The sequence below is a fragment of the Trichechus manatus genome, unplaced genomic scaffold, assembly GCF_000243295.1.
Source record: "Trichechus manatus latirostris isolate Lorelei unplaced genomic scaffold, TriManLat1.0 scaffold00182, whole genome shotgun sequence".
Taxonomy (NCBI): domain Eukaryota; kingdom Metazoa; phylum Chordata; class Mammalia; order Sirenia; family Trichechidae; genus Trichechus; species Trichechus manatus.
In genome coordinates this window covers 2,576,944-2,591,430 of record NW_004444118.1, presented here as the reverse complement: position 1 = coordinate 2,591,430, position 14,487 = coordinate 2,576,944, and the positions used below count along the sequence as shown (strand labels likewise).

Below are 14,487 nucleotides of genomic sequence, written 5' to 3'. Positions count from 1 at the left end.
ATGGCATAAACAGAATACGAACCATAAGTAACAATGCACAAACACCAGAAGAGAGACTACATAACTGGGAGCTCCTAAAAGTCAAACATTTATGCTCGTCAAAAGACTTCACCAAAAGAGTAAAAAGACAACCTATAGACTGGGAAAAAAATTTTGGCTACGACAAATCCAGTCAGCATCTAATATCCAAAATCTACAAGATACTGCATAACCTCAACAACAACAAGACAAATAACCCAATTAAAAAATGGGCAAAGGATATGAACAGGCACTTCACCAAAGAAGATATTGAGGCAGCTAACAGACACATGAAGAAATGCTTATGATCATTAGCCATTAGAGAAATGCAGATCAAAACTACAATGACCTATCATTTCATCTGAAAAAGGCTAGCATTAATCCAAAAAACACAAAATAATAAATGCTGGAGGGGTTGTGGAGAGACTGGAACACTTACACACTATTAGTGGGAATGTAAAATGGTACAACCACTTTGGTAATCAATTTGGCGCTTCCTTAAAAAGCTAGAAACAGAAATACCATACTATCCAGCTACCCCTCTCCTTGGAATATATCCTAGAGAAATAAGAGCCATCACACGAATAGATATATGCACACTCATGCTCATTGCAGCACTATTCACAATAGCAAAAAGATGGAAACAACCTAAGTGCCCATCAACGGATGAATGGATAAACAAATTATGGTATATCCACACAATGGAATACTACGCAGTGATAAAGAACAACGATGAAGCCATGAAATGTCTTACAACATGGAGGAAGCTGGAAGTCATTATGCTGAGTGAATTTAGTCAGTCACAGAACGACAAATATTGTATAAGACCACTATTATAAGAACACAAGAAAAGGTTTAAACACAGAATAAAACATTCTTTGATGGTTACAAGGGTGGGGAGGGAGGATGAGGGTTATTTACTAACTGGATAGTAGATGAGAATTATCTTAGGTGAAGGAAGGACAGCACACACTACAGGGGAAGACAGCACAACTGGGCGAAACCAAAGCTAAGAAGTTTCCTGAATACAGTCAAACACTTTGAGGGACAGAGTAGCAGGGGTAGGTGACTGGGGGCCATGCTTTCAGGGGACATCTAGGTCAATTGACATAACAAAACTTATTAAGAAAATGTTCTGCATCCTACTTTGGTCAGTGGCATCTGGGGTCTTAAAAGCTTGCAAGCGGACATCTAAGATGTATCGATTGGCCACCACCACCTGGAGTAAAGGAGAATGAAGAACACCAAAGACATGAGGAAAGTATTAGCCCAAGAGACATAAAGGGCCACATAAACCAGAGACTTCATCAGCCTGAGACTAGAAGAACTAGCTTGTGCCCGGCTACCACCAATATACCGCCCTGACAGGGAACACAACAGAGAGTCCTGGATGGAGCAGGAGAAAAGTGGGGTGCAGAACTCAAATTCTAGTAGGAAGACCAGACTTAATTGTCTGAATGAGACTAGAGGAACCCTGGAAAACATGGCCCCTGGATTCTCTATCAGCCCAGAACTAAAACAATTTCCAAGGCCAGCTCTTAAGACAGGGATTAGACTGGACTGTGGGACATAAACTGATACTCATGAGGAGTGTGCCTCTTAGCTCAATTAGATACAAGAGACTAAATGGGCAGCTTCTGTCCGGGGGTGAGATGGGAAGGCAGAGAGGGTTAGGAGCTGGTTGAATGGACATGGGGAATCAGGGGTGGAAAAAGGAGAAGTGTACTGTCACAGTATGGGGAGAGCAGTTAGTGTCACTTAACAATGTATGTATAAATTTTTGTATGGGAGACTAACTTGAAGTGTAAACTTCATTTAAACTACAGTAAACATTTTTTAAAAAAGGGTATCCAGGGGCCATACTCTCAGAGTTTCTCCAGTCTCTGTCAGACCAGTAAGTCTGGTCTTTTTTTGTGAATTTGAATTTTGTTCTATATTTTTCTCCAGCTCTGTCTGGAACCCTCTATTGTGATCCCTGTCAGAGAAGTCAGTGGTGGTAGCCAGGCACCATCTAGTTGTGCTGGACTCATTCTAGTGGAAGCTGTAGTAGTTGTGGTCCATTAGTCCTTTGAAGGAATCGTTCCCTTGTGTCTTCAGTTTTCTTCATTCTCCCTTGCTCCAGATGGAGTAGGACCAGTGGAGTATCTTAGATGACCACTCACAAGCTTTTAAGACCTCAGACACTGCTTACCAAAGTAAGATGTAGAACATTTTCTTTATAAACTATGTTATGTCAATTGAGCTAGATGTCCCCTGAGACCATAGTCCCCAGCTCTCAGCCCAGTAATTTGGTCCCTCAGGGAGTTTGGATGTGTCTATAAAGCTTTCATGACCTTGCCTTGGTCAAGTTGTGCTGACTTCCCCCGTATTGTGTACTGTCTTACCTTTCACCAAAGTTATCACTTATCTACTGTCTAGTTAGTGTTTTTCCCTCCCCACCCCTCCTCTTCCTAGAAACCATCAAAGATTGTTTCCTTCTGTGTGTAAATCTTTTCATGACTTTTTGTAATAATGGCCTCATACAGTGTTTGCTTTTGGTGGTTAACATTTCACTCACTATAATGCCTTCCAGATTCATCCATGTTGTGAGATGTTTTGCAGATTCATCATTGTTCTTTATTGTTCAGTAGTATTCCATTGTGCATATGTACCACGGTTTATTTATCCATTCGTCTGTTGATGGGCACTTAGATTGTTTTCATCTTTTTGCTATTGTGAATAATGCTGCAAAGAACATTGATGTGCACATGTCTATTCATGTGACAGCTCTTATTTCTCTAGGATATTTTCCTAGGAGTGGGAATGCTGAATAGTATGATATTTCTATTTATAGCTTTTTAAGGAAATGCCGTATCGTTTTCCAAAATGGTTGTACCTATTTACATTCCCACCAGCAGTGCATAAGAGTTTCAAGCTCCCTGCAGCCTCTCCAATGTTTGTTATTTTCTGTTTTTTTTTCAATTTGTGCCAGTAATGTTGGGGTTACATGGTGTGATGGTTAAGATTGCATGTCAACTTGGCTGGGCCATGATCCTCAGTGTTCTGGCAGTCATATAATGTTGCTATCACTTCCATGTTGAGATTTGATATGAGATCACCCTCATGATGGGATCTGCTATAAGTAACCAATCAGTTGAAGGGGAGTTTCTTTGGACGTGTGGCCTGCACAGAATATAAGTAGACATTCCAGCAAGACTCAGAGGCTTTTTGCTACACTGGATCTTGCAGCTGGCTCCTGTTTGTCTGATCTCTGGTTCTTGGGACTTGAGCCAGCAGCTTACTTGTGGTCTTGGCTACAGGTCTTGAGATCCATTGATCTTCGCAGCCTGTGAGCAAGAGCCCTACTCTCTGACCTGCTGATCTTGGATTGACCAGCCCCTGCGGCTATGTTAATCAAGAGAAGCCTCTATCCTGACCAACAGCCTCTACAACCATATGAGCCATTTCCTTGATAGAAATCTGTGTGTGTGTGTGTGTGTGTGTGTGTGTGTGTGTGTGTGTGCACTTTACTGGTTTTGCTTCTCTAAAGAACTTAGCCTAAGACACATGGTATTTCATTGTAGTTTTGATTTGCTTTTCTCTAATGGCTAGTGACCGCAAGCATTTCCTCATGTGTCTGTTAGCAGCTTGAATGTCTTCTTTGGTGAAGTGTCTGTTCATATTCTTTGCCCATTTTTTAATTGGATTATTTGTCTTTTTGTTGTAGAGGTGTTGGATTTTCCTGTAGATTTTAGAGATTAGAACTTTGTTGGATTTGTCATAGCCAAAAAAATTTTCCCAGTCTGTAAATTCTCTTTTTACTCTTTTGGTGAAGTCTTTTGATGAGCGTAAGTGTTTAATTTTTAGAAGATCCCAGGTATCTAGCTTATATTCTGGTGTTTGTGTATTGTTAGTTATTATTTGTATCCTATTTATGCAGTGTATTAGGGCCTCCAGCATTGACCTATTTTTTATTCTATGATCTTTATAGGTTTTGGTTTTATATTTACATCTGGGTTCTCAATCCTATTCCATTGGTCAATGTACCTGTCATACCAGTACCAGACTGTTTCGACCACTGTAGCTGTATAGTAGGTTCTGAGGTCAGGTAGTGCAAATCCTCCTACTTTATTCTTTTTCTTAAATAGTGCTTTACTTATCTGGGGCCTCTTTCCTTTCCATATAAAATTAATTATTACTTTTCCATCTCATTAAAGAATACCATGGTATTTGGATCAGGTTTGCATTTTATTTGTAGCTTGCTTTGGGTAGAATTGATATTTTCACAATTTTGAATCTACCTATCCATGAGCATAGTATGTTTTTCCATTTATGTCAAGCTTCATAATTTTTTTTATTTTTATTTAAAAAATTTACTTTCTATAAGAGTTAACATTTACAAAATACCATGCGCACTCCCTTTGTGACAGTGACTCTGTTAAAGAGAGTGATGAGAATGAGAATATAAAAGCCTATGAATGGTCTTCTAAGATACATCTACTGGTGCCATCCCAGCTAAAGCAAAGGAGAATGAAGAAAATCAAAGACACAAGGGAAGGATTAGTCCAAAGGACTAGTGGACCACAACTACCACAACCTCCACCACATTGAACCCAGAACAACTAGATGGTGCCCAGCTACTGCCACCAACTGCTCTGACAGGGATCATAATAGAAAGTCCCAGACAGAGTGGGAGAAAAATGTAGAACAAAATTCAAATTTACAAAAAAAAAAAGAAAAAAAGACCAGACTTGCTGGTCTGACAGAGACTGGAGAAACCCCAAGAGCATGGCCCCTGTACACCCTTTTAGCTCAGTACTGAAGTCACTCCTGAGGTTCACCCTTCAGCCAAAGATTAGACAGGTCTATAGGGCAAACAGTAACACAAATGAGGAACATGCTTCATAGTTCAATCATGTATACAAGACTAAATGGGCACACCAGCCCAAAAGCAAAGATGAGAAGGCAGGAACAGGAAAACAGGATGAATGGAAATAGGGATCCTGGGGTGGAGGAGAGGAGAGTGTTGTCACATCGAGGGGTTGGCAACCAATGTCACAAAAAAATTTGTGTATTAATTGTTTAATGCAAAACTAATTTGCTCTGTAAATTTTCATCTAAAACACAATTAGAAAAAAAAAAGAAGAGGATACTTTGCTGTCATTTCTAGGGGCCTGGTCGTGCAGTGATTAAGAGCCTTGGCTGCTAACCAAAAGGTCAGCAGTTTGAATCCACCAGCTGATCCTTGGAAACCCTATGGGGCAGTTCTACTCTGTCCTATAGGGTTGCTATGAGTTGGAATCAACTTGATGGCAATGGGTTTGGTTTTGGTTTGGTTGAATTATTTCTATACGTATGGTGTGAGGCACTGTTTTGCATTAAGTTAGTACAAGTAGAAGTAAAGGGAATACCACTCAGTAAACCAGACAAGAATTTATGTATTTGTGTTCAATTGCAGGGTGCAGGGCAAGTTTGGGATTCAGGCAGAAGTATCTATATCTCCTATGCTGAAAGGACCAAAGAACTGTGGGCGAAATGCTCTGAATCACAGGGTTTTCCTTCTTCTGCTGTTACTAGAAAAGATTCTCTCTCCCTTTTTTCTTTCTAAACAACATCCATATAACCTCAGACTTTGTAGGAACACTCAGCCATTTGCTTGCAAGTCAGTGGTGAATGCAATATATATTAATTTCTATGTTTGTTTCTGGCAATCTTCTCCTGTAAAGATTACAGCCTAGAAATCTCTATGGGGCAGTTCTACCTTGTCACATGGTATCACTATGAGTCGGAATCAGCTTGTTTTCACCCAACAACAACAAAACATGTTTTGTGGTAAGAGGTTATAGAGCTAATACCTAATGGTTTCAATGATTTAAGTGAAGTTCACTTGCTGGTTTATTTGATAAGAATGAAAATAAAGGGACAAATAGAGTTTTTGAAGAAAGTAGAAGGGCTTATAGTAGCTGGACGTAGATGGCAATAGGAGCTGTCAAAGGGCACAGAAGTTTTCTCTGAGCAGCACTGAGGGCCCAAGTGTGGTGTGGAGAATGCCATGCATGCATTTATGTGAATTCTGACTGGTTGTAGGGAAGAAAACTGAGTGGTAAAATTGACTCAAGGTTGAGGTATGTAGGAGGTATATATGGTGAGAGAAAGGGTCCCAGTGATGAACTTTAATTAAGTAACTTGCCTAAGAACACAGGGTAATTAAGTAGCAAAAGACTGGACAAGGATACATCTGACTTCAATTTTCATTTTGCCTTAGTGGGTTAATTTATATAAATGAATAGCTCTCTGAAAAGGGCAGTTTCCCTTTCTATGAGCTACCAAGGCCTCTCACAAAATTTTCACAGGACTTGAAAATGTCTACTTGGATGTCTCTCACACTAGCAGTGTTGTTGTTGTTGCTGTTAGGTGCCGACTCATAGCAATCCTATCTACAACAAAACAAAACACTGCCCAGTCACGCACCAGCCTCACAATCGTTGCTATGTTTGAGCCCATTGTTGCAGCCACTGTGTCATTCCATTTCATCGAGGGTCTTGGTCTTTTTTGTTGCCCCTTCGCCTTACCAAGCATGATGTCTGCTCCAGGGACTGGTCCCTCCTGATAACGTGTCCAAAGTACGTGAGACAAAGGCTCGCCATCCTCACTTCCAAGGAGCACTCTGGCTGTACTTCCTTCAAGACAGATTTGTTTATTCTTTTGGCAGTCTATGATATATTCACTATTCTTCACCAATGCCATGATTCAAATGTATCAGTTCTTCTTCAGTCTTTTGTATTCATTGTCCAGCTTTCACATGCAGATGAGGCTATTAAAAATACCATGGCTTGGATCAGTTGCCCCTTCATCCTCAAAGTGGCCTCTTTGCTGTTCAACACTTGAAAGAGGTCTTTTGCAGCAGATTTGCCCAGTGCAATGCATTGTTGATTTCTTGACTCCTTCTTCCATTGGTGTTGATTGTGGTTCCAAGTAAAATGAAATCTTTGACAACTTCAATATTTTCTCTGTTTATCATAATGTTACTTATTGGTCCAATCGTGAGGATTTTTATTTTCTTTATGTTGAGGTGTAATCCATACTGAAGACTATAGTCTTTCATCTTCATCAGTAAGCGCTTCAAGTCCTCTTCATTTTCAGCAAGCAAGGTTGTGTCATTTGTATAACGCAGGTTAATTAGTTTTCCTCTAATCCCGATGCTGCGTTCTTCTTCAAGTAGTCCAGCTTCTCAAATTTTTCCTTAGCAGACAGATTGAACAAGTATGGTGAAAGGATACAACCCTGACACACACCTTTCCTGGTTTTAAACCACGCAGTATCCCCAGCAGTAAAGCCTCACAAAAATAGGAACGTTACAATTTACATTTTTAGCACTTAACGAAAGTCCTGGAACATGGCAAAGTCTAAAAAAAGTTTGTATTTTGAAGAAAACAACATGAAAGTGGACTCTCAATATTGCCTTCAAATGCCTTTCTCCTCCTTAAATATCAGATCTGTGAAGAAAGTTCAAGTATGCTCCCTTAGAAGCCTCCCCTTTCTCCCCCTTTTTCATCATTTCCTTCTCAGAGGCTCAACTTTTTTCTACCCCTGGACCTCCGGTGGAGCCCTGGTGGTGCAGTGGTTAAGAGTTACGGCCTCTAACCAAAAGGTCAACAGTTCAAATCCACCAACTGCTCCTTGGAAACCTATGGGGAAGTTCTACTCTGTCCTATAGGTTTGCTATGAGTCGGAATCGGCTCAACGGCAACAGAACGGACCTCCAGTGACCTACTCTCTTTGTCTCTGGCTGCACCTTGATAGGAAGGTCATGCTGAATACCTCAGGCTTTCAGGGATAAATGACTGACCAAGCATCCCATCCAATAGAGACATTTCTAGGGTCTCGGGCTAAACAGTGCTCTGTTCCAGATAGAGTAGCAGGAAATTGGATTGATGGGTGAGGAGCCAATGGATACAGAAGCAGGTGAGGCTTATGGCCAGAGCTCTGAAGAGTTGATTTGGGTGCGGATGAGACCCAGCTACAGGCAGGATAAAGGAGGCAGTCTTGGTCAGAGGGAAAGAAGTAAAAGAGTGATCTATATGTAAGATATTAGATCTTGAGGCCTGGTTATCCTTGCTCTCACGCTTCCTTGAAAAAAATACAGCCCTAAAGCTCTAACAGGGAGAGGAAGAGAGAGAGGTCATTTCCTCTGGCAAAAAGAACCCTAAGAAGAAGCAGTTCAGGCACTGATACAGAAAGCACAGTTTCCTGAAGGCCTGGCCCCCTGAGACCCTTCCTGTGACTCAGCTCGATGTCTCTCTTGCAAATGGACTGAATGTGGAAAATTGAGGCCATCTCTGCAAGGAAGAGTAGAGCTGAGGCAGCAAGAAGAGTCAGACATAACATATACTTATCACTCGGCCTGAAGGAAGAGCAGCTGTTGTGCAGGCACCTGGGATGAGGCGCTGTCAACCGAGAGACATCAAATGGGGACAAAAGAGCGTAAGTCTGGATACCAACCCTGTTCTCCAACTCCGAAAACTTGAACAAGTTACTTACCCTCCCAGGTTCTGTCTTCTCTGGTATAAAATAAGAACACAGGACTTGGCATCCTCATTATTTACAGTTTCTTAAGCTTGTCAAACTTTAATCTTAAACTGAAAGAGGGCATTATCAGGAATTGTTTGGGATATTGGAGAAGACTCTGAACCACCACCCATCTCTTAGTTTGTTGTACTGTGGTGGCTTGCATGTTACTGTGATGCTGGAAGCTATGCCACTGGTATTTCAAATCCCAGCGGGGTCACCCATGGTAGACCGGTTTCAGCAGGGCTTGGAGACTAAGACAGACTAGGAAGAAAGTCCTGACCATCTACTTCCAAAAATCAGCCAATGAAAATATTTTGGATCACAACAGAACATTGTCTAATATAGTGCTGGAAGATGAGCCCCTTACATTGGGAGGCACTACAAGATAGCTAACAATAGACTCGCACATACCAACAGTTGTAAAGATGGCGCAGGACAGGGCAACATTTTGTTCTATTATACATAACGTCGCCGCAAGTTGGAGCTGACTCAATAGCAACTAACAACAGCAGGACACTAAGAGAAAATATTAAGGAGGGAAGGTGAGAGAGGGAGTGGATTTAATCTAGAGTCATATAGATTACCTTCTTTGAGTAGAAGGAAACCAACCCCCAAATGGGCCTCAAATGGGAACTGCAAATCATTCTGACACTCCAAGAGTTGCAGCTAAAGAGGCCTTTTTTGATCATGTGCCAAACACATACACAGGCTTAAGTCCTTTTGAGCCCCAATCCCCAAACTGGGGGTCTTAGAATCATGTTTTATTTGATCTAAGCAAGAGAGCCTTTCTCCTCTTCTTTTTTTTTAATTGTAGGATCGCTATGAGTCAGAATCGACCCAACAGCAACAGGTTTGGTTTTTTGGTTTTATACTTTAAGTGATTGAATTTTATGACATGTGAATTATGTCTCAATCTTTTTATTATGGCAAATATATATGTAACAAATATTTGCCATTTTAACATTCTTCACAGGTACTATTCAGTGACATTAATTATGTTCATTGTGTTGTTCAACCATCACCATTATCTATTCCCAAATTTTTTCAATACTCTTAACAGAAGCTCAGTGTCCCCTAAGCAATGAATTCCCCTTTTCTCCTCCCTCCAGGTCTCCTCTGGTAACCACTAATAAACTTTGGTCTCTATAAAAAAACAAAAACAAACAAAAGTCTTCATTGGGCCGATTCCAACTCATGGCAACCCCATATGTTTCAGAGGAGAATTGCTCCATAGGGTTTTCTGGTCTCTACAGAATTGCCTTTCCTAGATATTTCATAGGAGTAGGATCATACAATATTTATTCTTCTGTAATTGACTTATTTCATTCAGCATAATGTTTTCAAGTTTCATCCATGTTGTAGCATGTATCAGAACTTCATTCTTCTTATGGCTGAGTCATATTCCATTGTACTGTATACTACATTTTTTTTTATTTCATTTTATTTTTTGCTGAAAAAATACACAGCAAAGTATACACCATTTCAACAAATTCTATATGTACCATTCAGTGACATTTTTTACATTCTTCAAGTGTGTAACCATTCTTACTATCCTTTTCCAAATTTTTCCACCACCATTAATGTAAAATCACTGCCCTGTAAGCTTCTCATCCAACCTTTTGAGATGCTGTTGTCAGTTTGATCTCACATAGATAAATCTATGAGAGAGCAGTATGCTCATTGTAGGTCTCACACACTTTAAAGCCACTTTTTATATCAGGAAACTCTGCATTCTGGCTTTCTGGGTGAGGTACATTGTTATCATTTTGTTCTAATTCACGATGTAAATTGGAAATGATATTGTGGAAACACTTCAGGAATCCAGGTTTTATTTCAATATATCGATGTCAGATAAACAGGAGCTTGTCTAATTAGAATGCCTGATGTAACCATTTCAAGAAAGTACATTAATTCTTTTGGTGTTCATGCATCCTATTTGGATGGCTTACTTTTGATAACAAAACATTATTTGAACATTTACTACGTTTCTTTCCTGAGGAAAGCAACTTCCTATGAACTTCATTACACAGACTTACTGTTACATAAAGGAGCACTGGTAGCTTATTGGTTAAGTGCTTGGCAGTTCAAACTCGCCCAACAGAGCTGTGGGAGAAAGACCTAGCAATCTGCTCCCGTAAAGATTACAGCCTATAAAACCCTATGAGGCAGTTCTACTTTGCCACATGGTGTCACTATGAGTTAAAAATGACATGATAGCACCTAATAACAGCAACTCTTACATAACAAATCTGTTTCCATAGATCAGATACCTCTCCCCAGCTTCAAACCCATACTTGAAACTGCTTCCTGATCATCTTCACTAGATGTCCTATAGGTTCTTCAAACTCAACTCAATATTAACAAAATACTCCCTCCAAAAAGAAAAATAAAGAAAGGAAGGAAGAGAGGGAGGGAGGAAGGAAGGAAGGGAGGAAAAGAAAGAAAAAAAGGGAGAGAGAGAGAAACCATTTAATTGCTTCTGATCCTGCTCCAAAATTTTCTTTCCATCTTCTGTAATGAAAACTATGATATAAAGAGCATGGATTATTTTAGTCAGAATAACCAGGCTTCCACCTGGGCCTTTTCCTCATGTTTAAATGGAAAATAAATATAAATTTTGAACTTTTGATAAATGTGTTAGCTACCTAGTTCTACCATAATAGAAATAGCACATGTGGGTGCTTTAAATAACAGAAATTTATTTTCTCACAGTTCTGGAGGCCAAAGTTCCAAATTAGGGTCTTAGCTTTGTCGATTCTTTCTTGGGCCTCTCTCCTAGTTTCTAGAGTCTGTCAGCAATTCTTGGTGTTCCTTTGCTTATAGATGGGACCTCACATAGCATCTGTCTTTCCCCTGTGTGTCTATCTATATGTATTCTGCTCTTTTTATAACTCAGAAGTGATTAGGTTTAGGATCCACTCTATACTGCTATAACCTCATTAACATAACAAAAGAAAACCCCTATTTCCAAACAGGATCACATCAACAGGTACAGGGGCCTGAACTTTAATACATATTTTGGTGGTCACGATTCAATCCATAACATTCACTAACAAATAATAAATTAGTTAATATTATGATCCAGGAACAGAGTTACCTTCTGGGGGTAAAAGAGTGAAAAAAATAAACCTAATATTTGCCTTCATTGAGCTTACATTTAGTGGATAGATACAGATCTTATAAAAGGAGATATAAATATAGATATAGTTCTAATATCTACTAAATGGTAAAGATTACAAAAAATAAACATTAAGAGCTGTACTTAAGAATGTATCTCCACTTTCCCAATTTACCCATCTGAAAAGCTTTCTCTCCCTCCTGTCTTCTCTCTCACGTTTTATCAGTTGCTAAATTCCAAGAGTATTTACCCTAATAATAGATCTATCCTTCAATTGTGGAGCCATGGTGGTGCAGTGGTTAAGAGATATGGCTGTTAACCAAAAGATCAGCACTTTGAATCCACTAGCCATTCCTTGGAAACCCTATGGGGCCATTCTACTCTGTCCTATAGGGTCGCTATGAGTCGGAATCAACTCAGCAAAAATGAGTTTGGTTTTTGGTTTTTTTATCCCTCACTTGTTAAGGCCACCTCTGCCATCTTCTCTTTTCTCCACTATTACTTTTGCCTCCTGCCAGACCCTCTATCTCCACTTTCTCTCTCCTCTGCCCTTTCTACCGTATTAGCACTGTGCTGTGGTGGTTAGAGCAGAATATCAGAAAGGGATATGTGTGTTATACAAAGGAAAAGGTGGCCATTTCTGTTTTTAAAGATTGAATCACTTGATTTCTATACTCACAATTTGTGAAAGGATTGTAAAGAGAAATTAAGCCTATGCAGCGGTGTGAACTGAACATTTTATTTGAGAGAAAGCTGTGCTCCAGTTAGGTCAAACTTGGCACTCTGAGCAATCTGGCTAGGTAATCTCCTGCTGCCTCCACCTGGGCCAATTCATGTTGAGTGCTAGTGCCCATGCCCTTTTGGAACTGGTGACTTGGAGCTTCCTTGCTGCAGTATGAAAACTGGGCCTTCGGGAGAAATTCTGAGTCATATGGGTCATATCCTCCTGGCAGTTGACAGACATTTTTTAGCTACAAATCTATCATTGGACTTTGCCTCCACAGGTAGGATGCTGTGACTCTTGCAAGGATACTTCTCGGTGCTGCTTCAGAGGTTTCTATGTGATAAGTGTGAGATCTTTGATTAAAATGAGAAGTCTGTGACCAACCTCCCAGCCAGACCAGCCAAGGGCTCCTAACCTTAGCCTCTCTGGGAAGATGGAGATGGATAAATAATGAGAGACAAGCAGATCATCTTCTCTCTCACCTTTTAATAGATGAATTTTTCTTATCATTCTTGTATAAGCAGTCAAGCTTATCCTCCAATTCTGTAATTCCTGTGGTATCATTTCTGCTCTTTCTTGCTTTCTGTAGCAGATTTTCATTGTTAGAACATTCTTCCTGAAATTCTGCTATCATACATGCCTGAAAGTTTGCAAACCTATGCAATCACAGTCCTTTGTCAGAAAAAAACTCTAGCAATGTATAAATAATCATAAGCACTCAAAAATCCCCCTACGAGTCTGTCAGTTTGTAGTGCCATGGGGGTTTGCGTATTGCTGTGATGGTGGAAGCTATTTTACTTGGATCCACAATCAACACCCATGGAAACAGCAGTCAAGAAATCAAAAGGTGCATTGCATTGGGCAAATCTGCTGTAAAAGACCTCTTTAAAGTGTTAAAAAGCGAAGGTGTCACCTTGAAGACTAAGGTGCGCCTGACTCAAGCCAGGGTGTTTTCAGTCGCCACATACCCAAAGACCAACGAAGACCAAAGAAGAATTGATACCTTTGAATTGTGGTGTTGGCAAAGAATATTGAATATACCATGGACTGCCAAAAGAACCAACAAATTTGTCTTGGAAGAAGTACAGCCAGAATGCTCCTTAGAAGCAAAGATGGCGAGACTACATCACACATACTTCGGACATGTTATCGGGAGGGATCTGTCCCTGGAGAAGGACATCATGCTTGGTAAAGTAGAGGGTCAGGGAAAAAGAGGAAGACACTCAATGAGATGGACTGACACAACAATGGGCTTAAGCATAACAACGATGGTGAGGATGGCGCAGGGCCAGGCAGTGTTTCATTCTGTTGTTCATAGTCGGAATCGACTCGACAACACCTAACAACAACACCCAGAAATCAGGCAATTATATGAGAAAAAATTGTTCCTTATTATTTTTTTTTTTTTCATTGAATTACCTCTCATTCTATTAAAAATACCATCCTTGGATGGCCAAATCATGACTCTTTTCTTTGTTCTCTCTCCTTCAGTTTCAAAACCTCGTCTACTTTCATCTTCACTTGCCACACCCCCACCCACACTTCACTTCAATAGGAGATGCTTCCCTTTTTTATTTGCTTTTCCATCTATCTGTATCTTTTAAGATTTTTTTTTTTCTTGTCTAAAGTGAGAGAAATGGGAAAGGATGGCAGGGTTAGGAGGTAGGTAGATGGGGGAGCAGAGGATAATGAAATATGTTAAAAGCTTGTTCAGTAAGTATTTTTCCTAAATATCTATGTCTTTTATCCATATTGAGTCTTTTGCAATTCAGAAGTTTCCAAATTATGGCTTGCTTGCTCTCTGCTTCCTTACACTCACTCCTCTTTTTGTAGCATGCTGACTTTTTATCTCGAGAACCCAAGTAGGATAAGAATACAGAATTAGCATAATTATAGGATTAAAATACATCAATTGCCGTCACCCCTTAGGATTTGCTAAGACTCACATATCTTAGAAGAAAAGCTCCTAGTATAAAGTGATCTGCAAATTCAGCTGTCTCATGTACTCCCACTGAAAACTGACTCTCTTCCAGGTTTACAGACAAACCCTAGGGTTTCAAGAGAGATGGCTAGGACC

The 14,487-nt window shown here is 40.0% G+C and overlaps 1 protein-coding gene across 1 annotated transcript in view; it reads left to right on the top strand.

Annotated features, from left to right (window-relative positions):
* LOC101344910 (antigen WC1.1-like) overlaps positions 1 to 14,487 on the top strand; it is a 190,781-nt gene that overhangs the window by 133,442 nt on the left and 42,852 nt on the right.